Source organism: Molothrus aeneus, chromosome 8 (genome assembly GCF_037042795.1).
Source record: "Molothrus aeneus isolate 106 chromosome 8, BPBGC_Maene_1.0, whole genome shotgun sequence".
Classification (NCBI taxonomy): domain Eukaryota; kingdom Metazoa; phylum Chordata; class Aves; order Passeriformes; family Icteridae; genus Molothrus; species Molothrus aeneus.
The window spans coordinates 5,396,044-5,416,045 of NC_089653.1; the positions used below are offsets into that span (position 1 = coordinate 5,396,044).

The 20,002-nt window shown below is 40.9% G+C and overlaps 1 protein-coding gene across 1 annotated transcript in view; it reads right to left on the reverse strand.

Annotated features, from left to right (window-relative positions):
* LOC136559720 (protocadherin-15-like) overlaps positions 1-20,002 on the reverse strand; it is a 767,555-nt gene that overhangs the window by 511,488 nt on the left and 236,065 nt on the right. The window contains exon 13 of the mRNA XM_066555080.1: positions 16,028-16,269. The gene's annotated coding sequence lies outside the window, so the exon portion shown is untranslated. The remainder of the gene's footprint in view (positions 1-16,027; positions 16,270-20,002) is intronic.

Genomic DNA, 20,002 nt, shown 5'->3' on the forward strand with positions numbered 1-20,002 from the left:
AATTTTGTATATATGAACTCAATACCTAAAAAAATGATGGCACTTTTGGACCAATACCCATTTCTTTGTTGTTAAATGGCTTTCCAATACAACCTGTATCTGTATTAACTGATATGGGAATAGAAGCCCTAAAAATCCCATTGACTTTGCAATCATTAAACAAAGCCCCCCAAACAACCCAGGAAGATGTACATGATTTTTAATTATCTAATGCATGTATATATCCTAAATATAGACAGATAATCTATTTTTATGCCTCATCCTAAACCTCCTCTAATAACTGCACTCGAGCTCAGGTAATTTAATTTCATATTCTTTCAAGAACACACTACTGCAGTTCTATTTAAAAGATAATAATTCTTTTGAAGAACTTGTTAGAGAGGCTGATGGAGGTCAGAGGAATTCTACACCCAGGTGGGATTTCTTAGGAAGTTTTTAGAAAGCAAATCAATAGGAGTTTACAGATTGCAAATCTGATCACACTCCTGGCTGTCCCCAGAGGAAGCTGTGGAATTGTCATTTCAGTGAGGGGAATCTCAGCAGAATTAGTCCTCTGTCCTGGAAAATTGTTAAAGGACAGTGGACAGCAGGCTGGAGCAAAGGCACTCACAATCAATAGAACAATACTTGTGTTATTTATCCTGGCAGGTTTTTACCCTGATTCTGATCTCTACCATTAAAAAAGGGTAAAACTTCCTTTATGCTTCAATATTTCACAGAATCATCTGAACAAGGTGGGATTTGGGGAGGGTCTGAGGAGAGGATATTGATACACATGATATAATCAGAACAGCTTTGCTTGTAGTTCATTAAATCAACCTTACACTCTAGAGATCCAAAATTCTCTGAAGCCTCTTGGATTTACTTTTTCCCCCCCTCCTCACACTCTCCCCATCCTCTGCCTTACTTCTACTGGTTCAAGCAGTCCCAGCTCACCAGGAATTCCAGAATGGTCTGGGTGGGAAGGAACCTTAATATCCATTCATTTCCACGGGCAGGGACATCTTCCACTCTCCCAGGTTGCTCCAAACCCCATCCAGCCTGACCTTGGACACTTCCAGGAATCCAGGGGCAGCTCTGGGCACCCTGTGATATTGAAAGCACTTCTTGATAGTTCTGTGTGAATGATGTGGGAGGATAAAGGCACTTCACAGAAAAACAAACCTGAAGGTCAATGCCATGAGAGTCCTCTTATGGAAAGTTTTAGGGAATCAACCAAGAAATTGATTACTTTCTGCTGTTTTCTCCATGGGCACAGGAATGCCTGAGAGATGCCACCTGTGGCACTGTCCCCAGGTGGCTGAGGACTCAGACTCCATTAGACAGGACAGCAGTGTCAGAGAGTGGGGGAGTTCAAGAGACTCAAAGAGTTTTTTCAGTTCAAGAGAGAGGGGGAAATGTGGGAAATGGATTTGTAGAGAGTTCTTAGAGCCTGACAGAAAGCCCACGCAGTATGCATCTGTATGTAACCTTTGAGATGAGAAATGCTGACTTAGAAATGCCATTGAGAGAGAAATGGAGCTAGAAAAAAGTTTCAAAAGATGGCCTTGCAAATAAGACTAGATACTTTGGAGAAATAGAACTATGAAAGATGCATTGTAGCAGGACCCACGAGGGGTAGTTTTAGATAACTGGCTTTAAGGCATCTACAGCATGGTGTGGCAAAAGCTGACAGGCCAAGAAACACTTGTAATGTATTGTAATTAAGAAACAATTGGCTTCTGATTGTGATGGTGTGAATTATAGCAATCTGTATTGTCTCACCCTTCTCATGAGACTGAAAATGGAATAAAAGCTTTTAAAAACACCTCTCAGTTACCCCACCTCTGGTCAGAAAAGGGTATTGTCCAACAAGAGAGCAGCACAGGCAGCTGCTGCTCCAGCAGCTTCACCTTGGAATGCCAACAGGCAGGAGCAAGTGCAGAACTTCTCCACAAGTGGAGAAATCCAGAATTACCCCTGGCAATTACCCCTGGCACTGGCTAGAGGATTGATGCCCGTGGCCATCTGCAAATGTCCCCCAGCTGTTCTGCCAAGCCCCAGTTTTGGTAATACCAAGCTTGCCTACATCTTACAGCTGACTTCTTCATCCAAAAAATGATGGCAGCTGAGAATATGCTTCACCAGGCAAGCAAGCAAATCAGGAATGCAGATAAAAAGAGCTGTGGTTATGTTGAATTTACCAAAGTAAATGCACATCTCTGTGCACCTTCCTCACCTCAAGAGGGGAAATAGGAGTTAAGAACTTTCTCCAGCCCCATTTCTGTTGGACTGCATGGAAAATTACAGAATTATGCATTTTAGTGACCCAGAGAGAAGCTGACAGACATTTTTACTTTACACCAACCTATTACTGACTCAGAACAGAAGAAATTCAAACCAAAAAACCCCCATAATTTCCATATCTGACTTCAGTAGGTGGGACTACTCCCAATGAGGGGGTGGGAGACATTTAAAAAGATTGTTTTGTCCTTTTTTAAACTTTTTTTTCATTTGTCTTGAACACCACCCAGTCTCTCCTTTTACTCCTATTATGTGAGCATGTTTTGGATAGAAGATGAAGAAACTTTTTTTCTAGAGCTTTTTCTAGACCCCCCACAGTTCCAGGGCTGCCTTCCTTTAAACCAGACCTGTCCTGTTCATGCAGAGAACATTCAGGAATGTCTGAAGGACTCCTGCAGCCTCCTGCTTCTTTCTTGTGCAAAATTCCCTTCCATGGAGAAACCTGTGCAATCCAAAGTCTCTCCCAGGAATGTCCTTTGGGATTAGAACCTGGCCCAGACCAACAGGAAAAGCTCTCAGGAGAGCAGCTACTACTTAGTGATGGCTTCATTGTAATAGAAATGAGCCTCTTCATGGAAATGGAAATTACAGCTCCATGATGACAATGAAAATAAAGGTAAGGATATTTTCTTTTCTATCTAATCTTGTACTGAGAGGAATGAAAAACACTTTTTGTGGTCTCAGGTAAGCGTTTTGTTTTGTAGAATTTGTTTCAATTCCTGCACTGAACAGCACCCTAGGAATGGCCTGACCTGAGAAAGACAAATTCAGAGGTAAGAGTGCATAAAGACCTCTGGTTACTCAGAACTTTACATCTCACCATCAAAAATAACAACAGAAGTAAAATAATTATACATTATCAACTGTTTGGCCAAACTACAGCTGCTTTTGGTGAGCAGCTCTCTCTTTTGGGAGATTTTGGAAAATATTGTGGAGGTATGGCCACTGTGAAATCCAGTTCCTTCCACAGCTCACCGAGACAGCCCCCTTTGTGCAATGTCCATCAGGGAAACACTTTCCATATTTCAGAAAGGTTTCCTCTCTTCTCACCAAATTACCATAAAAATTTTACCACAAGACTGAGGCACAGATTATTTTTTTTTCCCCTCTAGACCTTAACAAAACTTGTCATATGCTCATCATAAGTTAACTGCTAGAAAACATCTGTTAGGTTAGGAGGTAAAATAGTGGTAAAAAAGCACTAAGGATGACTTGGAAAGATATTTTCCCAAGCAAATTATGGAAATCCTCATGATCTGAAGAGAAATGCAAATTAGCAAAACTCCCTATTTCTGACAGCCCCTAAATCTCCTGTTGCTTTGTAAAACCCACTCCAAACGCAAAGCAGTGCTGCTCTGTGCTGCTCTTTATTTAATCTCTCAGCCCACCTCCACAATGGCCTTTAAAGTTTGGCTCTGAGAGGCCAATTTTGAGCCACGCTGAGATTTGCAGAACTTGAATGGAAGGCACCAACCTGGAGCTGTGTGGCCCCACACTCAGCATAAATCCCTCTAAAGCCAATAAAAATGGAGTTAATTATAGCAGTTTCACCACGGATATGTAGGTTATGCAACTCAGAAGAACTCTATAACCATTTTAATGGGGGTCATCACTATTCAGAGAGGCATTGGAGAGAATGCTCTACGTGGCTTAATTGTTTGAATGAAAAGGTTTCAGCAATTTGCAAAGCTGATTTTTATGCTTTCTATAGAACAATGTGTCTTTGCTGCCATGAAACACAGGGGACAACAGAAAACCACAGGCAGGAAGAGGAAAGCTCCTGCCATCACCTCCAAGCTCCTGCTGGGCACTGGGCATTTAAGCTGAAATGGCCTCCTTTCCCAAAGAAAACTTATTAGAATTAATCAATAGGCAGCTGGGGATCAAATCTTCAAAACCAGGCAGCACCCAGCAGCTCTCACCATGGCCTGAACGTCCACTTCAGCAGATATTCAAGCAAATGGAACAATTTTGGGCATGGAGGTTGACCCCTTTTGCAGACAAAAGGCAAAATCATTTGTATAAGCATGATTTTTGTTCTCCCCCTACCATTATACTCTGGAGAAAGAGCATTCATGGGTTCCTGGGCACTGAAAATAGGTTAATAAAACTTCAAACAGATCCAATTCCTTGCCTGGTGTTGTTTCAAATGCCCAGCAGTTGTGAGGGCCCATATTTTACAATCAGAATTGCAAGAGACAATGTTTGATTGAGAGGTTCTTCTACCCCCACTCTCAAAGCACAGACCTTGAAGAAAAATGGGAATCTGGGAGATAAGTTTCCCAACCTTATGAAAATCTGACTGTGACAAGCCTGACATCTCAAAAAGCCCCAAACCCAAAATACCAACTCAGCACCCCAGAAGTGCTCAGGAAAGTCATCACACAGCTCAGCTGAAATCTCTAAATATTATATTAGGACTGGAATTGCAATGATGGATTCTGGAACGATGATGCACATGGCAGGAGAAGGACAGGGTGACAGAAGGAGGGGACAAAGGGCAGCAAGGGCCTGAGAAGGGAGAGGGCACAGATTGCTCACAATGACCGAAGCTTGAGAGGCTCAGATTGAGCTGGAAAGTGAGAATATCTATTTATAAGGATAATAACAAACAAAAAACCTCCAAACACAGAGATAATCAATAAGGGAAAGCCCATAAGTACTGAATTTAACCTTGGGCTTGGAGCAGCCTGGGACAGTGGAAGGTGTCCCTGGCATTGGCAGAGGGTGGGATTGGATGAGCTTTAAGGTCCCTTCCAATCCAAACCATTCCAGGATTCTTTGAAAGCCTGTCAGATAATTAAAAATAAAACCAAATAAAACTATTTAAAATAAAAGCTTAAAATTTTGTAGCTTTTTCTTCTTTGTGCTATGGGAAACAAAAGAATTCTTTCCCCACTATGTTTAGCACAAAGATCTCTGGGAAAGCTGGAAAAGGTTCTGAAATGCATCTGCTTCCAACAGTAGTTTGTGTCCAATTTGCTTTCTGTACTCCACTTATTTATTTAAAGTTTAGTAATAAAAAATGGCACTGGGGAGGCTCAAATTTTGCAGCACTCAGCAGCTACCTGGTCAAAAGTGCTCAGTCTGAATGTTAAATTAGAACCACCAATTAATATTAATTAAAACCATCCCCGAGGTGTAAAACTTGTCCTATTTAGGGGAAAGGCAACAAAGTCCTACCGGATTTTTAATTATCACACATCCTGATTGTGGCCTTGGGGACACACGGTGGCAGCTCCATGGCCCCAGGGTCACTGGCTGGGATTTGGGAATTCCTTCCTGTGGGAAGGAGGGGGTTGGACAGCAGGTTACCAAACAGGGGACCAGAACTGGGATTTGGAGAGGAAAAATGATCCTGGCTTCTTCCCAGACACGCTTCCACATCCAACCCTGATGTCTGACATTTCTTCAGTGCTTCACAATGGATCTATGCTTGGAAAGGAGGGGAAATGGAATGGTTTTGAGTCCTCTGGAAGGCATTCAGCTCCACTGCTCCAGACAAAAAAAGTGTGTGGTGCTAATGTTCCACTGGCTAACAAGAATCCTCCCTGACACATTACTCCACTTATTTCATGGCTGTTTTGATTCGAGCACTAAAAGCTCTGCAAAACTGAAAAAAAAAATAAAATAAATCAAAATTTAAACCCTGTAAAAGCAATTTTGCAGCTCAGGTCTTGAGGGAAGGACAAAAACTCTGGGCACTCAATAATTGAAGCTGCATAAGCAACAGCAACTGGCAGGATTACAGAGCAGAGCTTTTTGACAAGCATTTCATGGAATTGCAGATGCTCCACCAGGCACACAAGGAGGACTGGTTAAGTTCCCAATGCATTTTTTAAAGAGGGAATTAGAGCTATCCATTCCAGGTCATTACTCATGGATGACAAGGAGACTTCCAGCTTCTCTGGTAGCTGGTTACTAAAGAACTCTTTCTGTTCTTTAACTCAACACTCCTTCTCTTATTCCCCCCCAAATTATATTTATATAATAAATGTAATTCTATTATATATAGTTCTTCATAACTGAAAAATAAACCTGCTTATCAACATACATTTCTGGCCTGCCCAGTGATCTCTGCAACATTATTTTATCTCATTTGCACTATCAATCCAATTTTCAATGGGTTAGAAATTTGCTCCCTTTACCTTCTGCCTACAGAATCCCAGATCTGCTGTTCATGGGGTGTTTATTATTGGAATGTCTCAATTGAAAAGGGGTGAAGCATCCAAAACAGCTCCCAGCTGCAGTTTTGCTCTGAAGTCACCCTGGCAGCAGGCAGCATTGAACACATCTGGATGCCATAGAATATGGGACAGGATGAGCAGGAACTCTGTGTTCTGAGGTGTGGAGCTGCAGCTTTCACCCCTCAAAGGACAACTTGGGAATGTCAATGGGAATCCTGCAGAGCCTTAACTTTTTTTTGGTCAAGGTTGGGATCAAATTTCTAAGATAGTATTTCTTGTTGGGACTCAGATGTTAATTAATTAGTTGTTATCTATATAACAGGCTCACAAACCCCGAGTTCTACAGCACTTTATTCTAACAAACAAAAAATGGAGCCCCATCTCTCTCTCTACAAGGCCTTTTAAAGATAAACTGTCCAATTAAGAAATGACACCTGAATTATTTTTACTTTTAACCCAATAACCAACGACCCATGGCCTGCAATGTGGACTTTTCCTATCTAATTACAAAATATGCCCCAAATCCATGAAGAAGAAGGTGAAGAAGAAAGACCAGCCTCTACCCTAAAACCTCCATCTTGCTTCATATATATTTCTATATTCTAAAACTTTAAACTCCAAGTCTTCCACCATGTGAAATTACACACTTCTATTCAAACTCCACACCTATAAACCAAGTTCTGTCATTCAGTTTTAGAAACCTTTTCCATGACCCCAGGTCAAATGCAGTATTCTCTTAGGAGTTAGTACCTACCAGCACAAAAAGCCTAAAATTCTCAGGGACCAAAATTCCAACAGAATCCTACACTGCACCCCAAAATATTTTAACCTGTGTTGCAGAGTCACTGAAGGATCACATAAAAGAGAAGGCTTCTCCCACTCTGCTCTGTTAAGGCAAAGCTGAGGAATTTATAAAACAGCAGCTCCCTTCCCTTCCTGGGAGGATTTTTAGGCTGGATTTTAGGGAAAGGCTCCTCCCCTTTAGGTCATGGGGCAGTGAACCCCATGGAATGTCCCCAAGGAATGGGCACAGCCCTAATGTGAGGCTCTGGGATGACACTCTCAGACAGAATATTGAGGTTTAGGTCATCCTGTGAGGAGAAAGGAACTGAACTTGATGATTCCCATTTAGCTTGGGATATGGTGATTCCAGGAATCTCAGTAGGAAAACACTGGGGGCGACTCCCAGCAGAGTCACCAAGGACACAACTCAGGTGCAAAGGTCCATCTGCTCTGGGGGAAGTCACAGTCTGGAGAAAGCAAAAAAACCCAGCCTGGCACAGCTATTACAGAGCTGCTCAATTAATGCCTTGTCATTAAAATAATAATCATGTCACAGTGGACAAGCTGCTAGGAGTAAACAATAACAGGCATATCCCTTGAAAAATGGCCTGTCAAGAAGTAAACTGAGTATTTTGAAGAGGTTTTTTTTGTAAAAAACACATGTATGATGTTAACCATGCACATTACAAGGCATCACAGCCCTTAAGTACAATAACCCAGCAGATTTCCAGTATCTTATAATGCCCTGGTGCTCCTACATCTTTTGTTTAAAGAATCCATGGTTCCCTTCCCCCCTTGGAAATCCCAGTCTGCTCCTTATTTTTCCTTAGCCATGCCAGTTTACTCCCCAGAACAACACCCCCAACTAAAGGATCTCAAATGCATTCATACAAAATACTTTCCTTTTTCTGTTTAAAAAAAGTGATGTTCTTGCTGGACTGTGAAATTTTTGTCTTGGTTTACATTAATTATAATTCAGTTCAACCAAAACTAATTATCTAAGCACATCCATCCTCCAAAATGCTTGGATATAAATTTCAAATCTGAAAATTTAGGCTATCCCAACCTTGCTCCTGCAGGTCACATTGGTTAAATAGAAAGAAAAAAGTGCCTCGTTTGCTTTTGCATTGAAACTTTCTAAAGAAACCAATAATTAATAATAATAATAATAATAATAATAGTAGTAGAGAAAAAAAATCCCCTCTCAAATCTAAAGGCAAGACATGAAAAGAGCCAAGTGCAACACAATTTCTATTATTTGGGAATGTTTGGGAATGCCACCTCTCCCAAGTTTGGATTGTGAATACCATGCCAAACCCTTGGATGCCAGGAGAAATCTGGCACAGTTGCAGGATGTCATTTCATCTCCACTGCCTGCTCACTGAAAAATTTATGTGCCCATTACTACCTTTGATGATTATAACTATGTCATTTACTTGGTCTAAAGTGGATGTCAGAACATACCCTGTGTCTTGATGACAGCAATAAAGAAATCAAAGGAAAAAAAATCATTCCATGGCAAAAAAAAAAGTGATTAAAATTGCTATGAAATTCCCATTACTGCTGGACTCCTGATAAAAATCATGACCTTGGCAATCAGCACTTTGAGGGAAGTATTACCAGGGCCACTGGTAAAAGGAAATCAACTCTAAAGTCAACAAGAAATCATCAAGTCAACAAGATTCCATCAAGGAGGTTGGACTATACTTATATATTAGCCCATGGCAGTAGCACATGACTTGGCCTGGGCTTGCTAAGAACCAGGCTTTAAATGAGATTTTCAGGGCCCAGCTCACATTTGGGGTTCTGCTGATGATACATTTGCTTTGGGAGGCTGTTCAGGGTGTTCAGGGCTGCTGCAAAGCCCCAGTGCCACAGGGGCTTCCTCTCCTCACTGACCCCAGCTCTTACTCTTTTCCATGGAAAATTATCTTGGTTTGATTCTTGTCCCCATGTAAAAATGAAAATCCAACATTTCTGCCTCTAAAGGCACAAAGCACATTAAATACATGCAGGCTCCACAGCAGTGACTGATCTGTCTCCACAACAAAAGTAAGTGGCATTTTTACAAAATTGTTTTCCTGCCCCTATTTTTCCTATTCTTACTACAACACCTTCCTGTAAAAATCAATGTAACCCTTCAAGTTCCTGGTTGTAAGATAAATTGATTGTACATAGAAAAGGTCACTTATTTCAGTAAAATGCAAACCCTGGGCCTGTTTGCTCATGGAGCACAGCCTGGGAGAGCAAAGCACTCAAGATTCCCATGGCAGGAGCTCTCTCCCCAAAGCTTTGGGCATTTGGGACAGTCCCTGTACCTCTCCTTGGTCATGGGCTCCAGACAGAAGGAAAAACAGGGAAACAGAGGCAGTAAATTACTGCAAAGCCTCTTTGGGCTCTCAGCTGTAATGCAAACATGGCATAGGAAAGTGCCTTCTTAGCCTGAATATTTCTGGCTTTACAATTTAAACCTCACACAGATATCACAGCAAAGCAACAATTCCAGTGTAAACACAAAAGCAGCAATCCCCAAAACAGCTCAGAGAAGCTGCTTTACCTGTTTCTGTAAACTTATTACCTAAGCACATGTATCCAGGCATCCATCCTCAGAAATGCTTGGATATAAATTTCAAATTTGAGAACTTGGGCTATTCCCAGCCAGGAGAGTACTGCAACCTTACAGGCAACATTTGCTAAATGGAAAGGAAAAATCACCTTGTTTCCTTCTGCATTGAAACTTTCTAAAGAAACCAATTAGGTAATAATAATAGTAATAGTAAATAATAATAAATAATAGTAATAAAGAAAGCAAACAAAACGCACCCAAAAACTAAAGGAAAGCACCAAAACAGCCAAGGATTTGAAGGCTACAAATACAGTATTCCCTGGAAAAACAGAACTTTGGCTGTTAAATTTGTGGTTGGGCTGGGGATCCAGTGCATTTTATCTAATCTTATTTCTAGCACATGCTAAGGTTAGGAAACATGGACTGAGAAATAGCAACATCAACACTGAGGCTCTAATTATCTCCATATCATTTATGTAATTTAAGAATATTTTGTGTCCATCTGCTGAGAAGTTGAGTTGATAATTCAGGCCCACTTATCAGACTTCCACACCCTCATCTGACTTGTCTCCAGCACTGGGGAAGAAGCGATCCATGGACACCAATGGACATAACATTGCAGGGAAGCAGTCAATCCTTTCATCTTTGGGTGCTTAAAACACACAGGCTTTTCTGCCTGCTTTCTGTAGTGACAGGACACAGGGAGTGGCTTCAAATCCAAAGAGAGAAGGTTTAGATTGGGACATTGGGAATGAGGAATTGTTCCCTGGCAGGGTGGGCAGGCCCTGGCACAGGGTGCCCAGAGCAGCTGGGGCTGCCCCTGGATCCCTGGCAGTGCCCAAGGCCAGGCTGGACACTGGGGCTTGGAGCAGCCTGGGATGGTGGGAGGTGTCCCACAGCACAGGGTGACACTGGATGAGCTTTAAGGTCCCTCCCAACCCAAACCATCCTGGGACTCTGGGATTCCAAATCCCATCCTAGAGGCAGGCACATTTCTAAGATTCCCAGACTTCAATGCCCTCAGGAAGGGCGGAGCTGTCTCAAACCCTGCAGGGAATCCAGCACATTTCCCATCCCATCAGGGACTGTGGCCTCTGTGCTCCAGGCCTGGTGAAGCCCTAAACCTTTACAAATAAGGTGGTGCTGGCTCCAAGGTTGGGCTCAATGACACTGGAGGTCTTTTCCAACCTCAATGGTTCTATGATTCTGAGCCACAGGAAATTCCAGGCAGAACTCAAAGAACCCCAGAAATCACTCAAGATTCCTGAGGTGTGAGTGGCTGCAGTGCTTGAGGTGCCAGCCCTCAGCAGGGTTTGGGGTGGTGGCAAACAGGCTGGCACAGAGCCTGGGCCTCAGGCTCAGCAGCAAACAAAGCCCAGGTGATGCACACTCCATCCTTTCCCCCTTTCTTTTCTCCCCAGACTGAAATGCCAGACAGATCCAGGTTGATGCTCTCAAAGCCAGGGGTTTCTCTGAGATCTGGGAACACAAACTATGCACAGATAAACGGAGAGCCATTAGATGTTCAATCCTTATCCAGTCAGACACAGCCTCTTGGAAAAGCCTTAAAGGCTTTTCAAACCAACAGCCACTTCCAAGGGATTATTGCTGCACTGACACAGAACCCTGGACACGGGTGTTCTTATCCAGAATTTAGTTTCATGGATAATTGTCCTCTGGAAAGCAGTAAGACAATGTCTGCCAGTACAACTTCTCAATAAAAGCTCATTTTTCATATTCCAGCCCCACTCTGGCTGACCTGAACACTCAAGAGCCTTAATTGATGCATATGTGAAGCATTTCATGCACCCCTTGTTAAAGTCTTGTCCTGCAGGAATCATCTCCTCTCTTGTCAGCAAGATGCCAAGAGAGCCCCAAGGACACAACAGGATTTACACCATTATTGCACAAAGTGAGAACAGCTATTTCTTCTGTTGACATTCTGCTTGTATTGAAATAGAGAAAAAAAAATCTTCCTACTTAAGGGACTTCCTTTAAGCTGGAATTTAAACCATCTGATACATCAAGAGAGGTCTGAGGTAGACAAATAAAGCCCTGTCTTCTTTTGAAAATTAAATACATTGATTTTAAATATTTAAGAATATATATATATTTATAAATTTTTATATATATATATTTATATATACTTTTCTATTTAGGGGCTGGGACTAGATTATGTTTAAGGTTCCTTCCAATTGAAACCCTTCTAGGAATTTGTTTTGGTTTAGGGCAAATTTGGGAGAGAATTTTTAAAGGTTTTTGTTTTGTTGGTTTTTTTTAAGAAAAGCAGATTTGATTGTTTATTTGGTTTGGGAGAAAATAGTTTTTTAGAGAAAAGTGGAAAAATTTGTTTATTAAACAGTAAAATAGTAAAACTTAAACAATATTAACCTATAAAATTTTTTGTTGTTTTAAAAGAGATGACAAATTTAGAAAAGTTGGGGTTTTTTTGGGTTGTAGTTTGGCTTATTTAGTTTTTTATTAGTTTTTTTGTGTTGGAAATGCTGCAGCCCAGACCCACTTTGGAGAATTATAGGTGTAAGTTGGTGGTGGTGGTTTTTTGGATGTTTAGTTTAGAGTAGGTTTAAACAGCTTTAAGGAAAAGGGAAAAAAATAGGGAAATTTTTGTTTTAGTTAGCTAAAACTAACTAAAAGTAAAGGAGAGTCTTTTTTTGTTGTTTATTTGTAGACAATATAGTTTAGTGGGAGAAATGTGGAGGAGTGAGTGTAGTGTTTGAAAATAAACTGCGTGGGATTTTTTTTTACTTTTTGGAATAAGTTTTAAAGGTATAAAACTTATTATTTAGCACAAACAGAATAAGATCATCATCAGCTTACTATTAAAACTAATATAAATTAGTACCAGCACTCTGCTGCTCCCCTGACTTTGGGCACTGAGCACTTTTGCTCCTTCCCCTTCCTGAACCTCACTTTTATTACATTCATGTATTGTCCAAGACAGCCATAACTGGAGCTCACTAAATAAATTTGCTTGAAGAAATTTATACAGGGTTTGAAAGTTTAATGCAACTGCCAAAAGATTTTGGAGTGCTGGGAGAATTCATCTTACTACTCATTACATTTATTGATTCCAATCAAGCTTCCAGACATCAGCATAGGTGCCACTGCTAAGAAATAAAAAGTTTCCAGGAAATCTCCACGTAAATCTGAAGTGACTGCCAGCTTTGGGGAAGGGAGGAAAGCTGAGGAAGAGCTGTGTAATCTACATGCCAGTAAATGCTTGGGCTCATGGGTTGTCAGGCACCACTTGAGGATATTTCTCCAACATTGCTTTTATAACCAGAGGAGATTTCAAGTCTCAAGATGAGACTTCAGCCCTCCAGCCTGCAAAAGGGCCAATATTCATAGCAGTGTTTGCTCTTTCAATAATCTGACAATTCGATTAGAGATGAAAAGCAAAAAGGCACTTCTACACATAAAGGTTGGGCTTTTTTTCCCTCTTTTATAATTAAAAGCTGCATCCTGCTGAAGGTAGAAGCTGAGCAGCCATGCAATCATTCTACACTAAATAAATAGAATAACTTTGGTGCTACATCTGCCCTCCAGAACAATTGGAGGCTTTTCATTTGAGGATGGGAGGAAACAACAACTGTTGAGTTTTGGAAATAATTTACTACATTTGCCTGAGTTCACCTAAGAGAAAAAGAGCATTTGGGAAGGGATGAAAAATAACGATACAAGTTTTTTGTTTTCTACAGCTCCTACCCCAATCCTTCCCTAGGACTGGAGTGCAAACCACAGCTACTTCTGAGGGAACACCACAATCCAGCCAGCATTTCAAAGAGTTTGGTTGAGTACAGCATGAGATAAACATTTTATTTCCATGATTGAAAACTGATTTTAACATAATTGCTTTTCACCTTTTTTTTTTTTTTTGTGTGTGAGTGTGGTGGTTTCGTATGGGAGGTATCTACAGAAGTCATGTAAACCTCTGTGGAACTGACAATTACAGTTGGTAATAGCCTCAAAATCTCCGCCTCAAAACCTCTGCCTCAAAATCTCATCTTAGAAAGAAATCTCAAAATTATCAAACCCTCAAATTAGCAAAACCAAAACCACTACAGTGTGGTATAGATTGTAGATGGCTACACTGGAAAACACTTGGGAAAAGAATTATTCCAAAAGTTTCCTTCAACTCTGAGCTTCTGAGGTATTTTTACTTGTAGTGGTTGCAATAAATAAGAGCAGTAATGAAAACAGGCCCATGGGAAAGACCTTTCTGGATCACCTGTGAGCTAACAATTTCTTGAATTGGTTGGGGTGGCCCATATTATAACAGAATAAATATTTTCAAACTTTGCTATTTCTGAGCATTTTGCTTTCTATTTGAAATTATAAGAGAACACCACCTGCAATGCTAAATAGAAAAATGTCAATAACTAGAATTCCTTGATGTTTGCCATTTTGCACAAATACAACCTGGATGTAGTTTAATCCTTGTTAGGCCTTACAAATTTAAGTTAAATGTAAACTATAAATAATGACCAGCCTGTTCCATTTCAATTTTCTGTTTTTTCTGTGTCATCATTTGACTTTGTAAATGAGGGTGATTTTGGGACATGCTCTTAAAGAGCAACATCAAAAGCAGCTTAAAACTTCCTGTCTAGGTTGATTGTAAACCTGTTGTCTCCACAAAACTAAAGGAATTTTCTGCCTAGATGACACCTCACCTAGCACAGGAACCTATCCAGCAACAGGATCAACCTGTGGAATTTTGTGTGCAAGTTTCCATTAGCTGATGGTGCTGGGAAGGATTTGCTGCTCCACTCCTGACACAAAGGAGAGTTTGTTGCTGAGTACCCCAGTAACTGAAAGCACAGGTACAACCCTAAAAACCTCACAGCAACTTTATTCTCTATTAACTCAACAAAGAGGGAGTATCAGCTAGGAGAGAATGTGCTAAAACATAGCATATAATATTAAAAACCAACCAAACAAAGAAAAAAAAAAAACCCCAGAAATAAACTATTTCAATGTTGCCTTTTGAATATATTTGGAGATCTCACTGAGAATCACCAGCACAAATGTTAATTAACCAGGCTGGCAGACAAAGGAAACAGATGTGAGTACAGTAATCTTGTGCACTGGAATTAATTACATCAAATTTTAGGTGATGACACAAATAAAGGTCAGGTTGTACTGCTGAGATGATCAAGAACACAAACTGCAAATCTATTGCAACATTTAATAACCCCCATTCCCCACAGGGCAGGAACCCTTTCAGGTAGCTGTGTGATGAGCAAATACTTAAATGTCACACCTGGAAAATTACCCAACCTGTGCCTCCCATATCAGATGTTTCCCTTTTAAAACCCAACAAGAGCAGCTCTGTTTCTGATGCATGGAAGACAATTCACACACTCTAATTGCCACTAATTGCCAGCTACAATTTTATCCACAATTCCAACCCTGAAAATGATGCTTTCTATCAGCTGCAAACAGATAAGAAAAGGCTGGAAGTGAACATTACTCTCATGTGTTTGGATATCCCCTGCAAACCCTACCTAAGAATGTTTTATCCAGCCCCACGGTGGCATTTCCTGAATTCTACAGAATTGTGATTTAAAAGCATTGAGTAATGTGATAGCTGATCTCATCTTCAAGCTACTTTTGAAAACTTCATTCTTACTCTCCATTTCCATTCTGGATTTATCTGATTTCAGTCTCCTACAAGGATCCTGACCTGCTCCTCTCTGTCACTCCAATCTGCCTCCAGTATTCAAGCATTTCATTCAATCTCTGCACCTCTAACCTGTCAGCTCCTTAGAAAATTTTATTCTCAGATATTTGATCACCAGAGCCAACATCAAATTAAACATTAGGTAAATTTACTAAACTCGAGCAAATTAACACATAAGGTTCCACGGCTAACTTTAATAAAGATATATATTAGAGACAAACCACAAGGTCGGATATCAGGAGGAATTTTTTCCTGGAAAGAGTACTCAGGAATTGGAAGGGGGACATTGGTGGAGTCTCCATCCCTGCAGGTGTCCCAGCAAGGGCTGGAGGTGGCACTCAGTGCTCTGGGCTGGGGACAAGGTGGGCACTGGGCACAGCTGGCACTCCATGGGCTGGCAGGGATTTTCCAGCCTCAGGGATCCTGGGATTGTTTCCTTTATTATTAAAATTATATTCCCTGCATCTAACATTTACCCCAAAAATGAAATTAAAGGAAGTCCCTCACCTTTCAGCCCTGGCCTGGTGTGTGGCTTCCAGTGAAAGCTCCAGCTGATTGCACTGTATTCCTTCTTCTCCTCTGGGCTCTTTTTTCTTCCACAGCTCCCCCAGCCTTGCTTGTCAGCTGCACCTTATTCCAGGGCTGTGCAGAAGCACCCAGGGCATCATCCCAGAGCAGCTCCCTTGTCCTCCCCCTGTGCTGGCTCAGCAGGCTCCTCCTGGTGCTGCAGGCAGGGAGAAGCCCATGCTCTGTGGGAGAGAAAGCCAGGAGATCAGGAGAAAGCCAGGAAAGCTCACAAGGCACAGCCATGTAGCCACAGATCTCTTCACAGAGAGCAGGCAGGCACAACTTCCCAAAGACAGTTCCTGGGAACCTCAGAGAAAGAGAAAACAATTCTTGTCTCTATTCTCTGCTCCTGCTGTTTTTGCACATGTGGAATGTGCTAGGAAGATTGTTTACCTGAAGGGAGTTGTTAATTGGATTCTGGTGATGGTTGTTTATTAATATTAATTGACCTATTGGGTCAGAGCTGTGTCCTGGCTGTCTCAAGACAGTCCCAGCTTTTTCTTTAGTATTCTTTAGTATTATTTGTAGTAGAGTATCTCTTTAATATAACATAGTATTAATGTAATACAGCATAGTTTTAATAAAGCAATTTTTCAGCATTCTGAATCACGGAGTCAGATGCAAATCATTGCCTGCTGGGGGTTGCCTGTTTCTACTGTCACATTCTGCAATGTGACATAGCTGGGACAGAACAGCAGAGAATAATCCCAAGGGAAGTGCCTTCCAAAACAGCAGTGGCTCTTCAAACCATAGAAATTACTTGGCCTTTCTTCTCCCCCAGCCTCTTTCTAGGTATTTTAGACTGGCAATGAACAGCTACAAAAATCCCAGAATGGTTTGGGTTCAAACCAATCCCCTAAACCATCCCCAGAATGGGTTAGGTTGGAAGGGACCTTAAAGATCATCTTGTTCCAAACGCTCCAGCAATATTTCCTAGAAAAAGAGTCCTGCTCATTGCTCTGCTCCTCAGATGGAAAAAAAAAAAAAAAGCCCCTAAACTCTTACTTCTCTTTATTAACTACACCTTAAAAACCTTATGTGCCTTCAGCAAACCCCAAGTGATCTTAAAGAGAGGTTCAGGGGCATTCACCAGAATGCAGAAAACACAACAGGAATATTTCTTGTTTGTTCTCATCAGAACAAGGGGTCACCTTAAATAAAGACCATTTTGTGAATAGATTCCAAAACACTAAGGAAAATATAAAGTGCAAGGCTTATTTTTCAAATGAAAAGACCAGTAAGATATAAAAATTGCGAGCTTAAATTGCTTTAAAACATCAGAAAAGCTTGCATTTCACAACAGCAATAGGTTCTAGGAAAAACTAAGTGAAACCCACTGGAATGAGGTTTTTAACATCCAGTTAATGGGCAGCTGATGATTTGCACAGAGCCACAGCACCAGCCTGGGGGGCTGCAGCAGGCACAGGACCCTCAAGCTGAGCTGGAGCTGCTGCACCAACCAAGGTGGAAGCAGAGCATGATCTGAACCAACAGCTCTTGTTGTTTGGAAAAAAAATCAAATCCCTTAAAAAAAAATCAGTTAGAAATCCTTTTCATAGATAAATAAGATAAAACTTTGGTCCATATTGTGAGAAAAAAAAGCCTGTGCAATGCCATGGCTGAAAGCCTTGGGAACAGAACCTATAGGGTGAGTTTGGCTGGGAAGGAAGCAGGGCAGAACAGTGGAGTTCCTTTAACCACGCAGGAAAATGTGGCTGAAACAAATCTTGGTCTTCCAAATTAGGGCCACAAATGCTCTAAAACTTATATAAACATTCTCAAGTTCATAAATAAGATTTCTGTTATTCTATTTCTTATTAATTCATTAATAAGAATTCTTAGAAGAACGCTTAATTCTTATACAAATTCTTCTTAATAAGAACCTTAATAATTCATTAATACTAAATCCTATCAGAAATAAGTTCTTGAATTCTTTGTCACAGGATGAGAGGAGATGGTTGTGTAAGGAGCTGGTGTTGAGGAACTATAATCCCCTTGGATGTGAAGGAACCTGGAGCCACTGACAACACACAACATCCCTCAGCCATGGGTCACATGCTTTAAATTATAATACTCATGAAATTGAGCAACACTTCAGGAGAAAGCTAATCCTGCTCCAAAGTAGGAAAAGTACAAAACAGAACTTTCCTAAAGTTTCTGAAACAAGTTACCCACAAAAAATCACATGTAGGAAGTGTATGGAAACATCAGTTTTGGAGTTACTGAGGCAGAACGAATTCACCTCTGATGCACAGATTTACCATGAAACCATCAGGAATCACTCCTTTGCTCCTGCCTTAGGCTCAACACCAAAGGGGGAAGAATAAAGCATATGGTCCAGCCAGAACTTCTGAATGCTTGGATTCCTAACTCTCAAAAAGAACCCTTTGATTACAGCCCTTGTACAGAACACACACAGACACAGACAGATGTGGATCACCCTGGTGGCAAAGGCTGTGCAGCTCAAAGAGAAAGATTCCTCCCCCAAAACAAAGGCTGGCTCTCCATCACAAATATTCCCCACTCTCCTCCCCTGGTGACAAAGAGAAAGCAGCAGCAATTGCACAGGAGCTGCTCTCAGACAAGTGACATTTAAGCCCAGTGTTCCTCCCGTCGCTGGCAATCTTCCCCTGCTCCACTGTGCTCACATTAATAAAGAATTCAGAGGTGAGCAAGAGCTCCTCAGAATATGTCAAGGACTGGGGGAGAAATGCAGCATCAGGGAGGAAAATCCATTAGAAAAATGAAAAACAAGATCAAGCCAACCATGAATCTCACACTGCAGGACTACCAGGTTGCCTTATTAAATTGCACGTAAGGAGAAAAAGAAATGAAAGGGGTGAAATTAGGAGAAGCAGAGGCCTATGCATACTGAAGCACTTGAAAATCTTCAGGAATTCAAATAACATTAAAAAAACAAAAAGGAGAAATTTAATTCTATTTCCAGGCGTTTTCTTGCCTAAAACTACACATGAACATATCCTGTTTTCCAGAGCTGTAAGTGTGTACCTCTTGTGTGTGGGAAGAAAGAGAGGCTCTAATATTTAAGGCATTTGTTCCAAAAACTTGTCTTCTTCCCTGTTTTCACCTACCAGACTTCCCTGTCTGATCCATCTTTCCCTCTCCTTGAAGGTTTTGGGTTCAGCAAGGAAGTGGTCAAGAAAATCCTTGAACACTCACCCCAGAACAAGAAATTTGGGCAGGAGATAATAGACTAAGCAGCCTGCAAGGTGCAAAGGTTCAAAAGTCTCAGGTGCTCCACTAAATCCAGAAGTGTGACCTTAATTAAACCATCAAATTGCTTTATGATTCAGAATCCAAGTACAGCATGCCCCATCCTCTCCTATTTCCATCAAATACATGTCCTGGACATAAAGGGCTCCAGTTAATTAAGAAGGATTGTTGAAATCATGTAAAGCATCAGAAAAAAACTCAGAGGTAGGGTCATTTATTTCAAAAGGGAGCATAAAAAATGAACAAAATCACATCGCAGCACTCGAGGGGAAAAAACTGAATGATGCCCATTCTTAACTTAAAAATACTTTGCACTTAAAACTTTGCAGACTTGGGTTCCCAAATGGGAAATACATGTGCTTTGGACCCCGGTAAATACAGCAGAGAATGTTTCACTATGTGCCTGTTCATTAACATTTATGAACACGTTAATTAGAGCAATTCTTAACTCTGCTCACAGTACAAAAGCACTGCGTACATTTAAAATCAACTGAAACCACATTAAAACTCTCAAATTGAAGGATGAGAATTGCCAAGGTTCAAAGAGCAGGGGACCAAAACAACTGGTTAAAATTGTTCCAAATAAACCAATCCAAAGATCAGAATATTTCAAATATATTTTAAATATATTTATAATTTAATATCAGATTATATATATATATAAATATATCAGAACATATC